The following is a 24,999-nucleotide window of genomic DNA, read 5'->3' on the forward strand; positions in this document are numbered from 1 at the left end:
AGTTTGAGGGGGCGAAAGTGCTTGTCTTCAATGACTACTCGGTGCATGTCGCCGCTCAATGCAAGTTGATGTCACCTTTTTGCACCGAGCTCCACAATAAAGGCATCCAGTTTGCCCTGGTTTTCCCCGCTAAATTGTGGGTCTGGAGGAATGATGCTTCGGTGAATCTAGCCACGGTGGAGGAGGCTCGCATGTATGTGAGCAATCTGGTAGCTTGATATCTTCTCTGAATTTTGTCTGCAGGGTCTTCTGTGCGCCATGTACATCTGGGCCATTGTTTGTCTCAGCCGCTGGACTGCTGTAGGTGCCCTGAAGATCTGATCCACGGCACGTGGCTGGCTCCGGGGAAGCAGCCCGTCTCTGTTCTGCTTGTTCCTGACGGTGCACTGTTTAGGACTCCTGCCTGGACTTGGGGATCGGCTTGGGATGATTCTACCCATCTTACTTTGGACTGTCCTTGGACCCGAGCCCTTTGTTGCTAGGGCTCTGGCACTGCTTCTGGGCATGACTTTGTTTTGATTTTGCACTGTTCCAGCCAGATAGTTTCTTTCTGGTTGCTATGGTTGTCTTTTGGGGTTGATTGCTGGTGGGAAGGGGTGAAGGTGGGGTTCTCCTTTGGGTAGGCAGTGGGCTTGTTTGGGTTTGTGTGCTGGAAACACGGCATGGGGCATAAGGGGGATGGTGGGTTCGGGGTATGGGGGGTTTGGGGGGGGGAGGGTTGCTGTGGTGGTTTGTATGTTGGTGTGTTTGTGATAGGGTTGTGGCTTGGAATTCAGTGGGGGGAGGTTTCTGGGGGATGCAAGCTTGCTATGTACTTGTTGCCATGCCACTGGGTCCAGCAGCTGGGAGGCCTGGTAGTGGCTGTTGCTGTTTCTTTCCTGTCCAGTTCCCCTACCTCTAGAGTTGACCCTGGCTGACCTCAGGGTGATTACTTTCAATGTGGATGGCATCAAGTTCCCAATTAAACGCTCTTGAGTGCTGTCCTGCCTCCGCAAGTTGGGCACGGATATTGCCTTCCTACAAGAAACGCATCTCTCTCGGCTAGAACATGCCAAACTTCAACGTGGCTTTGTGGGGGAGGTGTTCTCCTCGGCTTTTATGGGTTGTCAGCGGGGGGTGGCTATTCTCCTTCATAAGAATCTCCCTTTCCATCTTCATAAACAAATTCAGGACTCGGAGGGGCGCTTTGTAATGGTGCTAGGAGAGCTTTGGGGTCTTAAGTTACTGCTGTACAATTTGTATGCTCCCAATGTATACTGTCATAAGTTCTTCATTTTTGTGCTGGCCCACATTTCTCAGCACTCTGATTATCACTTGATTTTGGGTGGGGACCTTAATATCACTGCGAACCCCGGTGTGGACTGTAAGCCGTCCCGGGCACGGACCAGGGACCATGATCGGCGAGGAGTGGGTTTTCTTGCCCAGCACTTGAATCTAGTGGATGTTTGGCGCACTTTGCACCCCTATGACACTGATGTTACCTTTTACTCCCATGCTCACCAGGTGTATGCTAGGCTGGATTATATCCTCCTTGATAAACGTCTTTTCTCCATGGCCACTCATTCCGAAATCTATGAGAGCATGCTATCTGGCCATGCACCGGTGGGACTCCGATTGAGCGTGGTGCCTACGGGTCGGACCTCCTCTTGGAGGTTGCCCCCTTATTTATATCAGGACCCAGAGTTCCGCACTTTCTTGAGGGTGCGCTGGGTAGACTACCAACTTACGAATGACACGCCGGACGTGGGCTCCGTCACTTTCTGGTATGCTTCTAAGCAGTGTTCTGCGGGCACATCATCGCTTACATTGCAGGTAAATGAAAGCAAAAGGAAGGGGAACTCTTACGGTTGTCTGGCCGATTCCATGACCTTAGGCAATCCCATATTTCTACATTGTCGGATACGGCTCGGATGGAGATGCGGGAGGTCCGGGGCCAGCTTGAGGAGCTCCTCAATAAGCGTACGGAGAGCTCCCTTTACTACCAGAGATACCAGCTTTATCGCTTGGGAAGTAAAACGAGTAAGCTCCTGTCCAATCTGATTCGACCACATAAAAAAAGACAGGTTATCACCTCTATCAAGGATCCCAGGGGTGTCCGTCATGTGAGGGAAAGCTACATAGCTTCCCATTTTGTTCAATTTTATCAGGTCCTATATGGCCGTCGACCTCTGGATTCCAATGCCATGGCTCGTTTTTTGCTGATCTGCAGTTGCTCTAGTTGACTAAGACCCAGGCCTCGACTCTTAATGCGCCCTTGACAGCGGATGAGATTTCTACCATGATAGGCTCCCTCACCTTGGCCAAAGCGCCGGGGCCGGACAGTTTGGGCCCGGAATACTATCGGATATTGCGGGACTTGGTGGCCCTTCCGCTTAACCAGATGTGTAATGCAGTAGCGGGAGGTGCCGGCTCCTTTCCTGATAACTTGGCCCATATAGTGTTGCTGCCCAAGCCTGGGAAGGATCCTGATTTAGTGTGCTCTTTCCGACCTATTTCTCTCTTAGATCAGGATATTAAGGTGCTGGCTATGACGCTGGCGCGGCGTCTTAATTGTTTTTTGCCGGACCTGATTCACCCGGCTTTGTACCGGGTCGCTACGCGTCCATGAACTTGTTGATGGGGCTATTCATGAGCATAGGGGCAGGGGGGGACTCTCAGCTGTGGCGGGCTTGGACATGGAGAAAGCGTTTGATAGTGTTTCGTGAGAATACCTATTTCAGGTTTTGGAGGGCTTTGGTTTTACGGGAAGCTTTCTGGATTGGATTAGGGCCTTGTATACCAACCCCTGGACTCGACTATTCATCAATGGGAGTTTGACAGACGCATTTGATCTGCAAGGGGAACTAGGCAGGGTTGCCCGTTATCCCCTCTGTTGTTTCTGTTGGCTATTGAGCCTTTGGCCATTAAGATACGCCAGGCCCCTAGTGTTCAGGGTATCAGGGTGGGGGTCAGGAATGTAAAATTAGCATGTTTGCAGACGACATTTTACTTTATTTGGATCAGGCCCCTATCCATTGGCGATTGTTCAGGAATTTGGGGCGTTATCGGGCCTGATGGTTAACTGTAGTAAATCTGAACTCTTGCTTTTGGCAGGCGGCCCTGTGGAATCATAGCATGCTTTACTTCCTATTCCGCCTTCGCCTAATCTGGTCTGCTACCTGGGTATTTATTTGAGCACCAACTCGGTCACGTTTTATTCCATGAATGTCCTCCGTCACCTTGATGCCATTGGGAAGTTGTGCCAACAGTGGCAGGATCTTCCTTTGGGTTTACTGGGCAGGGTGGCCTTGGTGAAAATGGTCCTACTTCCTAAATTGCTTTACCCACTCCAAACGGTGCCGCTTTGGCTCTGTCGCCAGTATGTTCTCCGCTTTCACTCCCTGATTTCTCAGTTTATTTGGCGGTCCAAGGCCCCTCGTATAGCCTTGGTGAAGATGATGTTGGCCAGGGGAGAGGGAGGCTTAAATGTTCCTGAGCTATGTTTGTACAATGTTGCGGCCCTCCTACATTGGATCTATGAGGGTCATACAGGTTCTGCGTGTTACTGCCCCCAGGGATGGGCTGAGCACTGGAGTCAGCCTTTTCAGTTCTTTAATTTACTTCACTATCAACCGGAACATGCTGTTTGGTCGCGTTCCTGTTCCCCTTTCGGAGGGTTTGGCAGTGGTGGCGGCGCTGACAGGGTCTTTCGGTTGCGGTTTCTCCCTTCATGACATTTGAGGGCAACTCGGGATTTCTACCTGGTTGGGGGAGGACGACGTTCCGAGAATGGGCACAATGCGGCTGCCGCACTATGTCACACCTATTGGCCTTATCGGAGGGCTCCTTTCCCTCGTTCCAACAGGTCCAGACGAAATGGGCTTTCCCTCATAGGATTTGTTTTCCTTTCTTCAACTCCGTCATTATTAGGCAGCTACCCAACCGACTCACACACGGGGCTGGGATGCAGGGCCTATGGACCGGATTTTCGAAGCTACTCCACCTGCGCTCAATCGGCTGTCCCACTGGTATGGTGCTCTGTGGCTCTCTACTCGAGTTTCTGGGATGAGTGCCCTACGGGAGAGCTGGGAGGGGGATTTGGGTTGGAGTTTTTCTGGGCCACAGTTCCTGGATTGCTTCTGGACTCTACATCTTTTTTCTAAATCGTCTGATTATCAGGAAATGCAGAATAAAATTTTGCATAGAGCCTATATTACTAGGCAGAGGGGGGCCCAGATAGGGCTCTGGGCTAGCGATTTATGTAGTAAGTGTAAATGCAAGCCTGGTACGTATCTTCATTCTTTTCTTGAGTGCACAGGCTTACCATTCGGACGGGGCTTCTGGGCCTTCTCCACACTGTTCTTCGTAGCTCTGTCGAGTGGGATTACAGTACCCTCCTTCTGGGCTTTTAGGGGTCCCTACATGAGCAGGGTTTCTCTCCCCCACAATGCAGATTCCTTTATAATGCCATTCTGGTGGTGAAAAAACTGATTTTGACCTATTGGGTTTCAGAAAACCCCCCCTCCCCCCCCCCCCCCCCCCGACAGCCCAATGGCGGCCCAAGCTGAGAGAGATGGCACAATTTGAGATACGATCTTATGCTAACTCTAGTAGACCGGACCTGAGGCACTATGTCGCTCTGTGGGAGGGTATGCTGGTGCTTCTCACACACTAATTCTCCTTCTCTGCGGGCTACCTTTTGTCTACCTGCAACTCTGGGGTTCTCTAATTCTGTTGCTGTCCTCTTTTTACTTACCTACTTTTTGCTTGCATTCCAAGGGGGGTGGGGGGGATGGGCATGGCGGGGTAGGTGTGACTGGTTAGATCGTACGCGTGGCAGTTGGGTGAATGTTGGGTGTTTGTTGTATGGGTTGGAATGTCTGGTATGCGGTTTGGGTGCCTCTGTTTGTGGGAGTTTTTATATTTCAAAAATTTATGACTGGGGGTCTAGTTGGGCTTTGTATTCCTTGTGGGCATTGGGGGCGGGGACTGCTTGGTTTCTGTTTTTCTTCATGTTGAGCGATGCCCTGCCTCTTGTTGGCCTTTCTCGTAATGGGAAGGCTTGTTACTGCTTGTTTTTTACTGCTCTCCTCCTTCTTTGTGTTCCTTTTGTATTGCGAGTGTTATTTTGCTGATTGTACTTGCTTGTCTGGACCGTTTGTCATTTTCAATAAACAAATATTTTTTTTTTTTTAATGTTTTTGGGCGTGGGGAAGATGGAGCATGACTATGATTTCAGCTCCGGCTCAAAGTATGACACACGTTTCATCAATAGCAACAATGCGATTCAAGAATGCCTGATCTTCAACGTTGAATCTTTGTTTCAACACGGTTACATTGTCTAGGTGTCTCTGCTGCTGTTCAGCGGTCCTGAAGTGGTGGACCCATCGCACAGAAATTTTTCTCTTTTTTAAATCATTTGTCAGAATTCAGTATTCTGATGTCAGTGGAATCCCTGTGGTTTCAGAAAGTTCCTCGTAGGTCGCATGACGATCTTGTTCAAGAGCATCAGCCACGAGTTTCACACATCATTCATTGGTTGTTGATTTCAGCCTTCCTGGTCTTGCATCATCATCTATGCTCACACTACCATTCCGAAAATGAGTTGCCCACCGAGAAACTGTACTACGGTCCACTGTTAACTCACCACAAACTTCACGTAACGCATTGTGGATTTCTTTCGGATTTTTGCCACGTACAGTTTCAATCTTAATGTACGACCTCTGATCGTTAACAGACACAGCCTCCATTTCCCACACTTGTCACAGCCAGACTATGTACACTATAGAGCTCCTAAGCACATGTCCTGCTGCTTCAAGCACTGAAGTGAAAGTGAAACAAGGTTTACTGCAATTGCATCATCCACTCCCCAATGTTGCCAACCTATACATTATTTATGAACTGACCCTCATATCTTTTTCCACCTAAAAACTGAGCAGAGCACAGAATAACGTACACAGTAAAATATAAGAAATAAATGTAATGTGGCAAATGATGACAGGTGAAGACCTGAACAGACTGTCCAGTCTGCCCAACAGTCAGGCTCATTATCAATTCATGGTGAAACAGTCTCCTCAGTGTTGATGCATCGCCAGCAACAGATACAGCTTCAGAGTCCCTGGGGGTTCTAATGCACTTTGGGTCAGTCTTTGATGAGCCAAAGGTATTCTTCTTGCACACTTCACAGCCATGAAGACTCCTAGGTGTCATCTATTAGCAAGTAGCAAAGGTAGAGATATTTTATTTAGCTGTCCTCCATCAGTGGGGTTCTTCTGCTTCTAGAACATCAGAACCAAAGTAGCCAATACAAAATTAAACAGCTCAGTGAACTTACATATCACTCACTACACCATTGTGGACTGTGGCTGTGAAATAAATTATGGAAATTTCAACAACTGAAATCCCTAAATAAGGAATGGTGGAAAGGAGAAAATATGAAACTAAGGCAATGGGGTAGTTTTTAATATGTTCATAACTATAGAAAAGTTGGAGAGAAAACTTCAAGTCCAGTGTGCTCTGTGGGATAACTGGAGCTGAGATGGCCCCACCTGACAGCATTGAAATGGGAAATCCTAGATGTCTATGGTGCATTGCTCTAGAAAAGTGTTTCACAACTCGGTCCTGGAGTAACCCCTTGCCAAGTTTTCAGGAAGTCCATAATAAATATGCATGACATTGATTTGTATACACTGCCCCCATTATATGTAAATTTCATTCATGCATATTAATTGCGGATATCCTGAAAACCTGACTGGCAAGGGGCTACTCTAGAACCAAGTTGAGGAATACTGCTCAAGAACAGGGGTGAGCAACTATGGGCCTCAAGGGCCACAACACAGTCAGATTTCCAAAATTTTCACAATGAATATGCACGAGATCTATTTGCATACAGTGGAAGCAGTGCATGCAAATCAATTTCATGCATTTCATTGTGGACAACCCCTCTGGATTGTGGCTTTTAAGGTCCGTGGTTGCCCATCCGTACTCTAGAAAGTTCCATAAGTGTTGTTTATATATATCTGGCCCAGGTTCCATCAGATGAAACCATTCAGTCTTGAGGGCTGCATTTTCTGCATGGAAAATCACACAATATTTCTCGGAGTCGGACTTTGCCCAACTACTATATGCTTTAGTCCTCTCCCATATGGACTATTGCAACATGCTCCTAAAAATGCTTACTAAAAAAGACACCCATCAACTACAACGAGTACAAAATGCCACCATCTAACTCCTGAAGGACATTCACATATGAGACCCGATCTTCCCGGCGCTGTTCACTTCCCACTGGCTGCTGATCGACAAACGATATATATTCAAAAGCCTAGTGATGGCCTACATGAACAAACTACTACACTACTATGTTCGCAAGAAGAAAACTAATTATATGCACCCTTGGGACGCACCCTCCACCTTGAGACCACACAAAAAGATTGGGGGGGGAGGAAAAGGCTTGTGAGCCTGGCGTTTGTGCAGTGGCTGCATGGGCCTGGCTTTTGCTGCATCGGGGAAGCAGGGAGAAATCTGTGGCGACAGCGGTGGCTTGGGGGGCAAGGCGAGAAAAAGAAAGAAGGGGGCAGGGAGAGAGAGAGAGAGAGAAAGAAAGAAAGGGGAGGGGGGAGCAAAGAGGGCAGCTGCCATGGCCCCATGGCTTCAAGGGACCCCCTTGCCTTTTATTTTGGACCCTCACCTCACCCGACGGCGTCGGCAACAACAGCACCTGTGGCTGCAGTGGTCATCAGCTTGCACATGCCAGCAGTGCATCAGAAATTAATTTAATTGTGCCAGCGTCAGTAATTCACACTGGGATGCATTGCTGGGGCCGGCACAATTAAATTCATTTCTGAAGCACTTCTGGCATGTGCAAGCCGATGACCACACCAGCAGTGTGAACTTGCAGTAACTCTCCACGTCTGCCAGTCCACCCCCCTCCAACGTTACCTCCAGAGCAGAGCCAGATGTAGTCATTACGGGACCTTCCTCCACCTCAGCACGGCTGCTGACTCTGCTCCAGAATAAGTACGTCGGAGGGGGTAGATCGGCAGCCGGCTGTGGCAGTCATTGTGGGTGGGACCTTGCTGCATGGAGGGAGAGAAAGGAGCATGACTGCTGGTATGGAAGAGTGATGGAGGGAGAGAAAGGGGGTATAGTGCTGATGGAATTGGTGTGCTGGGAAAGGGGAGAGAGACATAAGGGGGAAGGATACTGGATGGAATTGGGTTGGAGGGAAAGAAAGGGGGCAGATGCTGATAGAAGTGGGGGGAAGGGAGAGCCAAGGGGTAGATTCTGATTGAAGAGGGGTGGATGGAGAGAGAAAGGGAAAACATTGGATGTTAATAGGGAGGGTAGAGGGGGAGCCTATGCTGGATGGAAGTGCGGATAGGAAAGATAAGGGAGTAGATGCAGGAAGGAAGTTGGAAGGAGAGAAAGAGAGAGCAAGCGCTGGATGGAAGTAGACAGAGAGGAGAAGGTACTGGATGGAAGGGGTAGAGAAAGAGGGCACATGATGGAAGGAGGAGATAAAAAAGGAGGGCACATGATGGGGGGAAGAAGATTGAGTTAGTGAAATACTGGAGGGGGTGAGGGAAAGAGGTGAAGAGCTGTAGGTAGACAGTGAAAAAGGAAATTGATGACAGGATAGTAAGAACGTAATCTAGACAGATGCAGAAAATAAATTGAAAAGGAAAATGAGGGGAAAAAAAGGAAAGGGAAAGGGATTGGAGAGGAGAGGTGTGGGAGAGAGATGCCAGACCAATGGGGGTGAAGGGAGAGATGGAAGGGGGAAGCATACAGTTTCTGGAAGGGGCATAGAAGGAGAGAAGATGCCATATAGAAGGGGCAGAGAGAGGGTAGACAGTGGATGAAAGGAAGAGAGTGACAAGAAGATGAGGAAAGCAGAAACCAGAGAAGACAAAGGTATAAAAAATTTTCTATTTATTTATTTATTTTCCTTTAAGGGACATGCATCGCTGTTTCTGTGGTATTGCATTGTATGCAGAGTCTAGCTTCTTGATGGTTCAATTTAACCTTTGTCTACGTATTTCTATTTTATCCCCGCCTTTTACAAAACTGTAGAGCATTTTTTAGCGTCAGCCGTGGTAGTAACAGCTCAGATGCTCAGAATTCTATGAGCATCTGAGCTGTTATCACCATGGCTAAAAAACACTACAGTTTTGTAAAAGGGGAAGGGGTTAGTTTGTGATTACATATTCTATACTAGGCGAAGGTGTTTTCTGTGTTCTGTGTGTTTGAAAGACATGGTTTTGTGTTAGGATTGACTGTGCAGGATTGATCTGTACTAGTCTGGCTTGTTTAGTTTTACAATGGGTGTATTGATGTTGTACTGCTCATTGCAGTATGTAAGATGCTGCCTTTTCCTAGGTACACTCTTGTGTGATGTGTGGATTGTTACTAAAAATCATGTTTTTCATACAGAAGGGGGAGGGGGGTGTCAAAAAATGATGGGGCCCGATTGTCACATATGTATGAAAAAGTTATTTAAAATTGTTTTATGCATATATGGTAGTAATGGTGGTTATGGAAATTGGGAAAGGGGCCTACCTCCTTAATTTCTGCCCTGGAACCCAGAATGTCTAAAACCGGCCCTGAGGGGGGAAGGGAGAGAGGAAGAAAAAGTTGGGGGAGGGAATGGAGCCTCCGCGTGTGCGGATCACCGGACTGGATGGACCCCCAGGTCTGATCCGGTGCAGGCATTTCTTATGTGTCGGGTGGCAGGGGGTGGGAAACACATCCGAAGGCAGGGGAGGGGCACCTCTCACCCTTGCTATGCCACTGGTTAGTAAGATCATTGGAAAAACTCTTGACATCAGAAAACTTTTGTACAGAAATACAATCATGCTCCATTTTGGCTATTATAATTCCTTATCAAAAAGTTACCTCTGTATAGTAAATATGCTATTTTTTGGGAACAACACTACAAATTGACTCTTTGCCTGTATATCTCTCCTCGGAGAGCTTTTCTGGTGGGGCTCTGCCCGACAGCGGACTGCCGACGTTGTGATGCTCCGGACACCGGTCTTGGCCACATGTTTTGGTCTTGTCCATCCATTCAGACCTTTTGGGATGCTGTTTTTCTTTTTATTGATGACATCTGGAACATTACAGTTCAGAGATCTGCCTTGGTGTTATTTGGAGCCTCCTTTCACTTCCAACCCCGTAGGCCCGGGGCCTCCGCATTCCTGCGTTGGACGGTAGTGATTGCTATCAAATGCATTTTGCTTAAGTGGATGGAAGCGGAGGCACCTGACTATTCCCTTTGGCGTAGTCACATGATTACGTTGCTTTCCTGGGAACGGAGAGGAGTCCAAGACATTTCTTCCTTGCCCGGACGAGCCTTTCAATGAATTTGGGAGCCCTTTTGGACCACATTGTCTCCGGTGGCCCGTAGCCGCCTTTTGAACTGCTAGCCCCTTGGTATTTGTCTTTCTTCTTTAGTTTATCATGTGTTTGTTTTTTTTGTTGTTTTTTTTTTTTGGCATCAGTGAGAGTGGGTGGGGGGAGGAATGGGTTGTGGGTTGGGTTGGTGGGGTGGGTTTGTTGGTTTATGGAGTGAAATTTCGAGCTGCCTTGTTGATCTTTGACCTTGTTGTTTTTCTTGGTGCTCAATAAAATATATTTGACAATAAATGATCTGGACATTGGTACGATGAGTGAGGTGATTAAATTTGTGGATGATATCAAGTTTCAAGTTTCAAGTTTATTGGTTTTTGATATCCCGATCATAAAATAAATATCTGACCGGTTAACAATAAAAATAAATATTTTAAAATAAGAGTAAAAACTGTTATGGGGGTGTAGAAATTTCTTGGAAAACATATTAGACATATACAGACAGACGTGACTGTGGGGTTAAAAGAAGAAGGAGGGAAAAAGTTACATAAGATAAAAAGAAATGGGATAGAGGGAAGGAATGAACATAAGGACGAGGGTGCTTGGTGTGAGTGGTATCCACAAGAAAAATTGGAATAAGAAAAGCAAGAAGTAAGATTTTTGGTGGCAAGAAGTAGGAATGTTGGTATGAGGAATAAGTTTATGGTTAAAAAAGATTAGGATTTATTAAAGGCATCTTGAAATAGGAAATATGAAGTTATTCAGGGAAGTGAAGACACAGGGGGGGATTGCAAAGATCTGCAATGTGGCATAATCAAGTTCAAGTAATGGGCATCAACATGGCAAATGAGTTTCAACGTGGATAAGTGTAAAGTGATGCATGTCAGTAAAAAAAATCTCATATCCGAATACAGGATGTCCGGGGTGGTACTTGGAGAGACCTCCCAGGAAAGAGACTTGGGAGTTCTGATCGACAAGTCGATGAAGCTGTCTGTGCGGCGGCAGCGAAAAGGGTGAACAGAATGCTAGGAATGATAAAGAAGGGGATCACAAACAGATCGGAGAAGGTTATCATGCTGATGTACCAGGCCATGGTGCGCCCTCACCTGGAGTACTGTGTCCAGCACTGGTCACCATACATGAAGAAGAACACGGTACTACTCGAAAGCGTCCAGACAAGAGCGACTAAAATGGTTAAGGGGCTGGAGGAGTTGCCGTACAATGAGAGACAGGAGAAACTGGGCCTCTTCTCCCTTGAAAAGAGGAGACTGAGAGGGGACATGATCGAAACATTCAAAATACTGAAGGGAATAGACTTATCAGATAAAGAGATTGTTCACCCTCACCAAGGTAGGGAGAACGAGAGGGCACTCTCTAAAGTTGAAAGGGGATAGATTTCGTACAAACGTAAGGAAGTTTTTCTTCACCCAGAGAGTGGTAGAAAACTGGAATGCTCTTCTGTTATAGGGGAAAATACCCTCCAGGGATTCAAGACAAAGTTGGACAAGTTCCTACTAAACTGGAACATAAGCAGATGAGGCTGGACTCATTTAGAGCACTGGTGTTTAACCTGGGGGCAAGAGGGCACACCCTTGTCTGGTCCCTCTTGCCAGTGAGAAACTATCAGTATATCATCCATTAATGCGAAGAGCCACCAATGGCTTCGCATATAAAATTTGAATCCAAGTAAAAAATTGCCCTCCAATGCCCTTAGCCGACAGTGCTTAGTAAAAAAGGCCAAGATACCCTGTCGAACGCCTTTTCTGCATCGACACCCAGCATGAGAGCTGGCTCATCCCTCTGCTGAACATACCAAACCAGATAATAATAATAAATAATAATAATAACTTTATTCTTGTATACCGCCATACCCAGAGAGTTCTAGGCGGTTCACATAGGTTAAACATGGATTACATGCAGTTAAGAGTTGGTTGAACAGATTTACATAAATTAAGTATAGTTACGTGCATCGTTACATGCGGTTCACATAAATTAAACATAGTTACATGCAGTTAATTAATAGTTGAACAGAGTTGCGTGGAGTTAGGTGTTGAAAGGAGCAGGGATGCAGGCAGGGGAGAAGATAAAATTGGGGAGAAGGAAAAGGTGGGTCGGGGGAGGAGGGGCGAGATAGAGGGGGGGAGGGGGGATCTATGAGGAGGGGGGCCATTAAGTGTCGTGGCTTTGGAAGAGGTGTGTTTTGAGTAGTTTTCTAAAGCTGGGGTAGGTTGGAGCCTCGAGGATTAATTGGGCTATCCATGGGTTTAGCTTGGCAGCCTGGAAGGTGAGGGTTTTGTCGAAGAATTTGTTGGAGTGACAGAGTTTTAGGGAGGGGAAAGCAAATAACTGGATTCTGCGGGGGTTCTTGACTCTGTTATTCAGGATGAAGTGTGGGTTGATGTAGTTTGGGGTTAGGCCGAATACTGTTTTGTAGCAGAAACAAGCGAATTTAAATAGTACTCTGGATTCCAATGGCAGCCAATGAAGTTTGTGGTAGAAAGAGGTAACATGGTCCCATTTTTTCAAGCCGAATATAAGGCGGACAGCGGTGTTTTGGATCATTCTGAGTCTTCTGGTGTTTTTCTTCGTGGAGCTCAGGTAAATGATATTACAATAGTCTAGTATGCTAAGAATGGAGGATTGGACTAGAAGGCGGAATGACGTGTCGTCGAAATATTTTTTTATGGTGCGTAATTTCCAGAGCGCCGAGAAGCTTTTCCTGACTGTATTGTCGGTGTGCTTCTCCAGGGTTAGGTGTTTGTCCGGTGTGACTCCTAGTATTTTTAGGGTTTGTTCGAGGGGAAAAATTTTGTTTTGTCAGGGTTTAGTTTCAGTCTGTAGGATTGCATCCAGAGTTCTATCTGGTTGAGTGTATTTGAGAGGGAGGTGAGGAATTCTGGTGTGAAGCTGGATAGCGGGATAACTATAGTGATGTCATCTGCGTATATGAAGAATTTGAGTCTGTGGCTCTGCAGAAGATTACCCAGGGAGGCAAGGTAGACATTGAACAGGGTGGGGGACAGGGGGGAGCCCTGCGGAACACCACAGGAGTTGTCCCAGCTGTATGAAAAGGAGTCATTTTTGAATACTCGGTATGATCTGTTTCTTAGGAATCCCTGGAACCAGTTGAGGACCTGGCTGGAGATGCTGATGAGTGCAAGGCAGTCTAAAAGAATGTTGTGGTCGACTAAATCGAAAGCACTGCTCAGGTCGAGTTGCACGATCAATGCGCTGGAGCCCTGGCTGAAGAGTGTGTGTAAATTGTCTAGAAGAGAGGCTATGATGGTTTCGGTACTGTGGTCAGCGCGGAAACCTGATTGATTTTCGTTTAGGATGTTGAATTTTTCCAGATATGTGGTTAGCTCGGTATTTACCACCCCTTCAGTTATTTTGGTGAATAGTGGTAGAAAGAGGTAACATGGTCCCATTTTTTCAAGCTGAATATAAGGCGGACAGCGGTGTTTTGGATCATTCTGAGTCTTCTGGTGTTTTTCTTCGTGGAGCATAAGCAATGCCTCCACTGGGTCAGACCCGAGGTCCATCGTGCCCAGCAGTCCGCTCACGTGGCAGCCCAACAGGTCCAGGACCTGTGCAGTAGCCCTCTATCTATACCCCTCTATCCCTTTTTTCAGTAGGAAATTGTCCAATCCTTTCTTGAACTCCAGTACCGTACTCTGTCCTATTACGTCCTCTGGAAGCGCATTCCAGGTGTCCACCACACGCTGGGTAAAGAAAAACTTCCTAGCATTCGTTCTGAATCTGTCTCCTTCCAACTTTTCCAAATGCCCTCTTGTTCTTTTATGTTTTGAAAGTTTGAAGAATTTGTCCCTCTCTACCCTCTCTAAGCCCTTCATGATCTTATAGGTCTCTATCATGTCTCCTCTGAGTCTCCGCTTTTCCAGGGAGAAGAGCCCCAGTCTCTCCAATCTTTCATTGTATGAAAGGTTTTCCATGCCCTTAATCATTCGTGTCGCTCTCCTCTGGACCCTCTCAAGTATTGCCATATCCTTCTTAAGGTACGGTGACCAATACTGAACACAGTACTCCAGGTGCGGGCGCACCATTGCCCGATACAACGGCAGTATGACTTCTTTCGTTCTGGTCGTAATACCCTTCTTAATAATACCCAACATTCTGTTTGCCTTCTTCGCTGCTGCTGCGCATTGTGCTGTTGACTTCGTTGTTGTGTCCACCAGTACACCCAAATCTCTTTCAAGGTTACTTCTCTCTAACACTAATCCCCTCATTTGGTAGCTGAACATTGGGTTCTTTCTCCCTAAATGCATGACCTTGCATTTCCCTACATTGAAGTTCATCTGCCATTTATTCGCCCACTCCTCCAGTTTGCTTAGGTCCCTTTGTAGGTCCTCACACTCTTCCGCATTTCTAACCCTTCTACAGAGTTTAGTGTCATCCGCAAATTTGATAACTTCACACTTCGCCCCATTTCAAGGTCATTGATAAATACATTGAACAGCAGCACTCCGAGTACAGACCCCTGTGGAACTCCGCTCGTGACCTTCCTCCAGTCCGAGTAGTGACCCTTCACTCCAACCCTCTGCCTTCTGCCTGCCAACCAGTGTTTGACCCATCTGTGCATGTCCCCTTCCACCCCGTGGTTCCACAGCTTCCTAAGTAGCCGCTCATGGGGTACTTTGTCAAAGACCTTTTTGAAGTCGAGGTAAATGATGTCTACGGGTTCCCCTTTGTCCAACTGACTGTTTACCCCCTCAAAGAAGTGCAGTAAGTTTGTTTGGCACAATATTCCCTTGCAGAAGCCATGTTGGCTCGCTTTCATCAGCCCATTTTTTTCGATGTGCTCACAGATGCTGTCCTTTATCAGTGCTTCTACCATCTTGCCCGCAACCGATGTCAAACTGACCGGCCTATAGTTTTCCGGGTCTCCTCTTGACCCCTTTTTAAAGATAGGTGTAACATTTGCTATCTTCCAGTCCTCCGGGATCTCTCCAGTTTTCAAGGATAGGTTGCAAACTCGTTGGAGTATTCCTGCTATCTCATTTCTTAGTTCTTTTAGTACCCTAGGGTGGATACCATCCGGGCCTGGTGATTTGTCGCTTTTCAATCTATCTATCTGTTGGAGGACATCCTCATGGCTCACCTCTATTGTTGATAGTTTTTCTTCCTGGTCTCCATGGAAGATCACGTCGGGTTCTGGTACACTGGATGTGTCCTCGCTTGTGAAGACTGATGTGAAAAATTTGTTTAACCTGTCGGCTACCTCTTTTTCCTCCTTTATCATTCCCTTTCTGTCTCCATCAAAAGTCTGCCTGCCTTCTATAGAACCCAATTGGTCATCCCAGACCAAGCGGGTCATATAACGCTGTAATCTATTAGCCAAAATCTTAGTAAATAGCTTATAATCGGTGTTGAGCAAAGAGATTGGACGATATGAGCCACATTGAGAAGGGTCCTTATACGATTTCAAAATTAACCTCCAAGAATAAGGGAGCTCTCCACCCGGGCCCAAACTATTAAATACCTTAGTAAGAGAACCAACCAACAGATGTTTGAAGCATTTATAGAATCGATTAGTAAACCTGTCTAATCCAGGCGCTTTCCCATAAGCCAATGATGAAATAGCCCAAAGAGTTTCCTCTTCCAAAACAGGAGCGGAAAGATCCTCTGCTTCTTCCCGAATCAAACTAAATAAATGAGCTTGGGCAAGATAAGTATCAATATGACCTGCGACACACGCTTCTCTAGGGTATTCAAATCGCAATAGAAGGTAAGAAAAGCTATATGATCCGGAGAATAACACAGAGAACCATCCACTGCACGTACCATAGTTATCATATTCCTTAATTTCCTCTTTTTAAATTTATTCGCTAACAACCATCCAGCCCGATTGCCATACTCAAAGTGCTTCTGTTGGAGAGATTGCAATTGCTCAGCCCACTCATCTACCTGCAAGTCCTTATGGACTCTATCCATTCGAGCCAATAAAGATGCAGAAGTAGAGTTCCGCTTATGTGCCAGCTCCAAATAACATAATTGTTGATGTAATGCCTCGTGTTCAGTTTAACTAATTGTAATTGAGTTACTACATACCATTTGACACCAGCTCCTATAGCCTACCAAGAATTATAAAAGTGGACTTTTCACTGAACTCTCTCTTTGGATTTGCTTGTTGAACTCTCTCTGGACTCTCACCAAACCCCTTGCTGGACTCTCTGGACCTTCGCTCGATTCTTCATCTGCACCTAAGATAAGACCTTCTCCATATTTCACTCCCAACTACTCTGCAAATAGATTTCTCTTTCAGCAAGGATCACCTTAAGCGACTCTATGTAGGTATAAGACCTCCTTCACTACTCCAACCAGAAGCAAAAGAAAGAACACATTTGGGCCTTAATAAGAGTGAGTTCCTACCAATCCAGCATAATTAATTATTCAGATTTTCTAACAATATTTATCTTGTGGCACATTTCCCTTATATATGATCCCTAAAATTGCTGCATTACCTGTTTTGTACTATAAATAATCTTGTTCTGTACCTATGAATAAAATTCTAGTCTTTCCTAGACAAACAAAAGAGCTGCCATACTGGGACAGACCCCAGGCCTTTCAAGCCAAGTATCCTGTATCCAACAGTGGCTAACCCAGGCCACAAGTACCTGGCAAGATCCTGAGTCTATTTCATTACAGTTCTGGTAGTGCTATTCCCCAAATTAGCAAATATCTATCTATCTATCACATTATAAGTACAACATCAGCTGGCAGGTGGAGACGGAAGGTAATAGATAGAGAAGTTCCAGAGGTCAACAGTTGGCAGAAAATCGGCACTTACACTGGCTTCCCCTATGTAAAACTGACCAGCCAGTTCCTCCATTAATTAATCAAGTTACTTGCTGATCCTACCTGCTCTACCTCAACTTGTTTTAAATCTGAGAAGATGACTTGGAGCAGGCAATGCAGGATCAAGATTCAATTCATGGACTCACGGGACTCCCACTCTATCTGTGAAACACTTGCAAAAAGAATTTGAATGTCAAAGAGGTTAAATCAGTTCAAACTTTCTTTCCTAAGAGTCCAATCTGTTGCCCAGCCGGTACCAAGTCAATTAGCAGGCCCAGAAGCAGCTGCTGGGTCACTGGCTCAGAGTTCCTAGAAGGGTTAATTGGCAGATGTTTTCCAAATTCATTGTGGGTGTGGAAAGAAAGCTGAGGTATGTGGGTTAGCCCTCTGGAAGACAGGGTGACCAATCTGAACAAGGTGTTCCTGAAAGGTCAGATATCTGATAGAGGTGGCTATGTGTGTGTGTGTGGTGGGGGAAGGGAGGCATGATACAGTGTCAACATATGTCCCATGTGGCGGACAGACTAGGAAGCCCTTGGGACAGACAGTAATTTACATGGGCAATTACTGAAGCAATGCTATCTGTTAAAATGCTTACACTGTGACACCACTGTCACAGAAACATTTTGCGATGCTGCACGCCTCTCTCTCTGACAGGGCTACTGTTTCCTGCCTAATGCCACTGAAACAAGAGTTGCTCCACACACTAGTCTATAGCCTCCAAAAGGGCTCAGAATGTTCTGATTCTTACTGTTTCTCCCTTACTGTAAATTCCCTCACCGGCCTCCAACAGTCTTCAATGGGGTTTTGAGAACACTTACTCTCATTTGTCAACTTGTGGCCAAGAAATTAAATGTGGAATTTTCTCACAGATAAGAACATAAGCAATGCCTCTGCTGGATCAGACCTGAGGTACATCATGCCCAGCAGTCCGCTCACGCGGCGGCTCAACAGGTCCAGGACTTGTGCAGTAATCCTCTATCTGTACCCCTCTATCCCATTTTCCAGCAGGAAATTGTTCAATCCTTTCTTGAACCCCAGTACTGTACTCTGCCCTATTACACCCTCTGGAAGCGCATTCCAGGTGTCCACCACACGTTGGGTAAAGGAGAACTTCCTAGCATTCGTTTTGAATCTGTCCCCTTTCAACTTTTCCGAATGCCCTCTTGTACTTTTATTTTTCGAAAGTTTGAAGAATTTGTCCCTCTCTATTCTCTCTATGCTCTTCATGATCTTGTAAGTCTCTATCATATCCCCTCTAAGTCTCCTCTTCTCCAGGGAAAAGAGTCCCAGTTTTCCCAGTCTCTCGGCGTATGAAAGGTTTTCCAAATCTTTTATCAGATGTGTCGCTCTCCTCTGAACCCTCTCGAGTATCGCCATATCCTTCTTAAGGTATGGCGACCAATATTGGACGCAGTACTCCAGATGCACCATCGCCCGGTACAACGGCAGGATAACTTCTTTCGTTCTGGTTGTAATACCCTTCTTGATTATGCCTAGCATTCTGTTTGCCTTCTTTGCGGCCGCTGCGCACTGTGCCGTCGGCTTCATTGTCATGTCCACCATTACCCCCAAGTCCCTTTCTTGGGTACTCTCATTCAATAACATCCCTCCCATCGTATAGTTGTACCTCATGTACCACATGTAATACTTTACATTTCTCAACGTTGAATTTCATCTGCCATCTCGTTGCCCATTCTCCTACGTAACCATTAGAGAATGACAACCATCCCTATGTCATTCTTTAAGGTTCCACAATCTCTAGTACTGAAGGACACAATGCAGGCTTTGGAAGGGGATTGGTAGTGATGTCAAGACTGGTAGAGAATCATGCAGTGAAATAAGTTCATTCTAATGAAAGGGTTTTCTTCATTTCCCAAAAGAATATGCGATGTTTACAATTAATGCAAAATGCAGCGGTCAGACTAATCTTCGGGTTAAAGAAATTTGATCACGTGACACCCTACTACCAGCAGTTGCATTGGCTACCGATGGAAGCACGCGTAAAGTTTAAGTTCGCCTGCCTCTGCTTTAAAGTACTATACGGACTAGCCCCTAAATACATAACTGACCTTTTCTCCTTCTCAGCCAACAAACACAAGAGAAGCTCACTTTCGAACTTCATTTCCCCCCTAGTTAGAGGTTGTAAACTGAAAAAACACCATGAACACCTTCTCTCACATCAAGCAGCATTATGGGGTAAAGATCTAGAACAATTGCTTTCGCCCACTACTTATGAGGAATTCAGGAAGCATTTAAAAACATACCTGTTCCTGAAGTATCTAGACAACTGACCCGTACATCTCTCTCTCCTCAATAATGGTTTTCTTGACCTATTATTCACTTTCTTCCACCTCTCTTAAGTTCAGTCAATTTGTACCTTCGTTTAATCTTTTGTAAACCGCATAGAACTTCACGGTACTGCAGTATATAAACTATTATTATTATTATTATTAAGACAAGAGTGAGCAACCTGTGGAAAACCATTGAATTTTATTTGGCCTCTGAGACTATACCCAGAAAACATCATTAACCAATCCCCGGGATCCATTAAGGAATATAAAGTTGGCAGAGTGAGCATTCGAAATTTCTCTTTGACTAGATATTTGTTGAAAGCTCTGAGATCCAGGATCGGTCGCAAATCCCCAGTCTTTTTGGGAACTAGAAAATAACGGGAGTAGAATCCCAAGTTCGCAGACGAAGCAGAGCCCGAGCTTCTTGAAGAAGAAGGGGAAAGTGCGACTGATTGGAAGGACACTCTCTTGGATGGCGATCTGGAGGCACCTGAAGGAACCGAAGAGAGTATCCCTCTCGTAGGATGGTAAGCACCCAGAGATCTGATGTAATGAGCTCCCACTGGTGATAAAACTGGGGGAGGGGAGAATTTAGAAACAGAGAAATTGGAATGCTCAGGCTGAGACTGTCAAAAAGACTGAGCTGGTTTGGTGGCAGCGGGAGTCTGAGACTTTTGCTAGCGCTGTTGTTGCGGAGGACGACGAGGAGGAGGCCTGGAAAAAGCAGAAGTCGTTTTCTGAGGATAACGACGTGGAGTCTGTTTAAAACCTCTAGTTGGTGTAGGTTTAGGTTTTGGTCTGATGAGGGAAGCAAAAGAGCGTTCATGTTCTGAAAGACGCTTAGTAGCTGCTTCAATAGAATCATCAAACAATTCGTTCCTCTGACAAGGAAGATTTACCAATCGATCTTGAAGATTGGGATCCATGTCAACAATGCGTAACCATGCTAAACGATGCATGGCTACAGCAAAGGCAGAGACACGAGAAGAGAGTTCAAATGCATCATAGGAAGCTTGTAACATGAAGAGTCGTAATTGAGAAAGAGTCTTGAGAATGAGTTTGAATTCAGACAGACGAGTTGTGGAGATATCCGGGTAAAAAGATGGTAATATCTTCAGAAAGTGGTTGAAGTAAGATGTAAAAATGTAGCTATAATTGAGAACTCTATTTGCCATCATAGAGTTCTGGTATAAACGGCGACCAAACTTATCCATGGTATGACCTTCTCTGCCGGGAGGAACGGAAGCGTAGATTTTAGAAGGATGTGCTTTCTTCAAAGATGATTCAACTACCAGGGATTGATGAGAAAGTTGAGATTTTTCATAACCTTTACATGGAACTGTTCGATAACGGGATTCCAATTTAGATGGAATGGCAGTGATGGAATGAGGAGTCTCCATGTTACGAACAAAGGTTTGTTTGAGAACAGGAGTCATTGGTAAACGTAGTGACTCTTTAGGTGGATGAGGAAGCTCCATATCTGCTAAATATTCAGGAGTGTATTTTGAATCTGAATGGAGATCTAGTTTGAGAGCTTGTCCCATATCAAATATAAATTTGGCAAATGAAATGGATTTGGAATCAGATGCTTCCTCAGGAGACACACTGCGAGATTTAGGAAGTGCTGAGTAGGAAGGAGAAGCCTCTCTGAAATATGGTGAGAGTGGTTCTGATTCAAGACGTAGAGTTACAGAAGAAGCTGTACTGTGTGGTGGAGTAAGAGAATGTTTTCTCTTAAGAGTCCTGGAGGGAGAATTACCAGTTGTACGTGGTACCGAATGGGTCGAAGTCTGAGGAGAAGTGTCTTGACGAGTGGTCTTCGACGGTGGAGTCTTCGGTCGAGAAGTACTTCGAGTCGATGCTCGGTGGTGTCGAGATCCTTGCTTCGATTTCGAAGAACGAGGCAGTGAAGTCTCAGTGTCAAATGCAGAAGACTCCCTTCGAAGCTTGGAAGCAAGATGTTTCGAATGCTTCGAGCGATGCTTCGGAGGAGGTGATTCCGGAGAAGAATCCGAGGAAGGTGTTCTCTTCGGAGTCCGTGATCGGCCTCGAGACACTGGAAGCTGTGGTTGGGTGACAGGCTGATCCACCCGAGGCAAGGTCGAGGACAGAACCAATTGAGCCACCAATGAGGAAATCTGAGTGGTCAAGATAGACTTTAGCATGTCCTCCAGCATCGGCACCGAGACAGAAGGTTCTGGTCTCGTAGGTGCAGCAGTACGCTCCGAAGAGGGCGACCTCGAAGATGAGTATTCCCTTATCTTGGAGGTACGCTTGGAAGATGGACGTGAAGAGGACTCTGGTGGCTTCTTAGGTACGGCACCTGAAATAGAACCAGGAGACTTACCCCCTATGGAAGATTTCACCGATGTCGCTGTCTTCGAGGGCACCGAAGGAGGCAAGGTCAAGTTTCAAGTTTCAAGTTTTATTTCACATTTGATGAATCACCTATTTCAGAGTTCTAGGCGATGTACATAATATAATAAAGAAACTTTAACCTAATTACAATAAAATCAAATTGTGACTCACATGAGAGATAGGAAAGGAGGGTAAAGTTACAATGGGGAAAAGGAAAAAAAACAAAAAACCAGGGAAGAACGAAAGGTTAGGGTAAAAATTTATTCAAAGCACTTCTTGCATATTTGTTTGAGCCAAATCAACAATTTAGAGGATTAAAATTTAGTTAATGGTGTCCATAAGTTAAATTATAGATCGAAGGCGTCCTTAAATAAATGGGATTTTAAAAGCTTTTTGAATATTAGGATATCACTTTCTATTCTAATATAATGGGGAAGGGAATTCCACCATTGTGGGCCTGCAACAGTAAACATATCAGCTCTTCTCGTTCCAATGATTTTTAAAGAAGGCACAGTTAGTAAATTTTGGTTGGATGAGCGCAAAGATCTTTGGGGTTTGTATGGGATAAGTGATTTTAAAATAAATTGTGGTTCACTGAATGCGAGGGACTTAAAGATTAGGAACATCAGTTTGTAGAGGATCCTATGGTTAATTGGTAACCAATGCGCGTCTATTAACAATGGGGAGACGTGATCGAATTTTTTTGCATTATAGATTAGTTTTATGGCTGTGTTCTGAATGATTTGGAGTCTTCTTTTTTCTTTTTGGCTGATATTTAAAAATAGGGCATTACAGTAGTCGATTTTGGCTATGATGAATGAATGGATTAAAATCTTTAAAGAAGAAGGATTGAGAAATTTGGAAATAGATCTTATCTGCCGAAGTTTGAAGAAACATTGTTTAACAATGGAGGAGATGTGTTCATGATAAGATAAATTATTATCAAATAGTACCCCAAGAATTTTAACTATGGGTTCCGTGCTGATAGGTATATTATTAATAAGAAATGGTTTTATAAGTGAAATATCTTTTTTCCATTTAAATAGGATGGATTTGGTCTTGTTAATATTCAGAGCTAGTTTGTTTGAGTTCAACCAGTTATGTATTAGTTCTAATTTTTGATTAATAGAGAAGATGTCGGTGTCGCTTTCTGGATCTACAGGATGAATCAATTGAATATCATCCGCGTATGAAAATGGGATAAAACCTGTTGCCTGACAAATTTCTAGTAGTGGTGATAGAAAAATGTTAAATAGTAAGGGAGACAGAATGGATCCTTGTGGGATTCCAAAAGTTGAGGTAAAGGTAGAAGAATCTTCGTTATTAAATCTGACGGATGAGGTTCGATTGTTGAAATAGGATTTAAACCATTTTAAGACATTCCCGGTTATTCCTTTTTCTTCAAGTCTATTTAGAAGTAGGTCGTGGTCAATTGTGTCAAAGGTCGAGGCTTTCGAGACCGAGGCTCCAGCCGGAACCAGGGTCGAAGCCTTCGAGACCGTGGACGTCGATGTTGTCGGAGTCGAAGCCTTCGAGACCGGGGCAGCCGCCGCGGTTGAGGCCGGATCCGAAGATTGCTCCATATCTCCAAAAAGTTGAAAAAATTGGGCGCACCGGCGTCAAAAGGCCCGTGGAGTGAGAGTGAAGCAACGATGACAATCTTCTGGGGAATGGGTCGGACCCAGGCAGTGGGGATCGGTAGACAGCGGCAGTGGGGATCGGTGACCGAAATCACACGATTGCACTGACGACAATGTTTAAACCCGGTAAGGGGCCGGGACATAGAAAAAATAAAGTCCGTGACGAACGGAAGGAGCAATTGGGCCTAGGCCCAAAGCTCACCGGCCGGACAAGAAAGAAAAGAAACAAAAAATTTGTGTGTTTTTTTTTTTTTTGAAAAGGAGAAATAGAAGAGCACAGCGACCGAACTTATTGGAAAAAAAGAAACAGCCGCGGTGAAGAGAAGGCAATTTGCTGCAAAGATGAAGAAAAACGTGTCTTCTTGTCTCCACGGAATTAAACGAACTGAGGATCCTCACAGGAGATGCGTCCCCTAGTTCGGGCGGGAAGGCACGCGCGCATGTTTGCTTTTGAGGCTGTCCGCTGCGGGGCTCCGTCGGTGACGTCACCCATGTGTGGGAATATGCTGCCTGCTTGTCCTGGGATAATGACAAATTTGTCCCCGTTCCCGCAGGACCTTAATTTCCCGTCCTGTCCCCTTGAGTTTTGTCGCTGTCGCTGTCCCTGTCCCATTCCTGTAAGCTCTGCCTTAACCGCACAAGCCTTGAACACTTATGATTTTAAAATGTTTGAGGCTTGTGCAGATGAGGACAGAGGTTGCAGGAATGGAGCAGGGACAGGAAAAAAAACTCACGGGGATGGGATGGGAAAATGAGTTCCTGCGGGGACGAGGAAAAATGTGTTCCTTTCTCATTCTCTATATTCAAGTACTCAAGTATTTCTTGATAGGCATGGGCCTGCCTGCTGTATTATATTGTATTGATGCAGTGTGTATGTCCCTTGCCATGTTAATATTCATTTATTGTACTTTTATATACTAGAACCAATAAAATTTTTGAACTGAAAAAAAGTAATTCTCCCTATCTGTCCTGGTGGGCTCACAATCTGACTAATGTACTGGGGCAATGGAGTGATAAGTGACTTGCCCAGGTTCACAAGGAGCAGTACTGGGCTTGAACCTGCAACTTTAAGGTGCTGAGAATGCAGCCCTAACTTCTATCCCAAATTTAGGGCTCCTTTTACGAAGCCGCATTAGTGGTTTAACGCGCATAATAGCGCGCGCTAATTTGCCGGCCATGCTAGCCACTACTGCCTCCTCTTGAGAAGGCAGCAGTTTTTTGGCTAGCGTGGGGGTTAGCACGCGCTAAAAATGTACGTGCGATAAAGCCCTAACACGGCTTCATAAAAGGAGCCCTTAGTTTTATCCTTATTTAATTTTTATTTAAATGCTACTGCCCAAGATTCTAATGTGTCTCACTGCCAGTATGTTACTGATATCATTTGCAAAAGGAATATATAAGATAAACTTACGGCCTCTTTTACAAAGCCACGCTAGCGACTGCACTGCACTAACGGCTCTGAAGCCCATAGAGATTTCAAGGGCTTCGGGGCTGTTGCTGTGCGGCTTTGTAAAAGAGGCCGTTAGAGATGGCAAATTGAATCTTAGTAATAGGACTAACATGAT

Source organism: Geotrypetes seraphini, chromosome 13 (genome assembly GCF_902459505.1).
Source record: "Geotrypetes seraphini chromosome 13, aGeoSer1.1, whole genome shotgun sequence".
Taxonomy (NCBI): domain Eukaryota; kingdom Metazoa; phylum Chordata; class Amphibia; order Gymnophiona; family Dermophiidae; genus Geotrypetes; species Geotrypetes seraphini.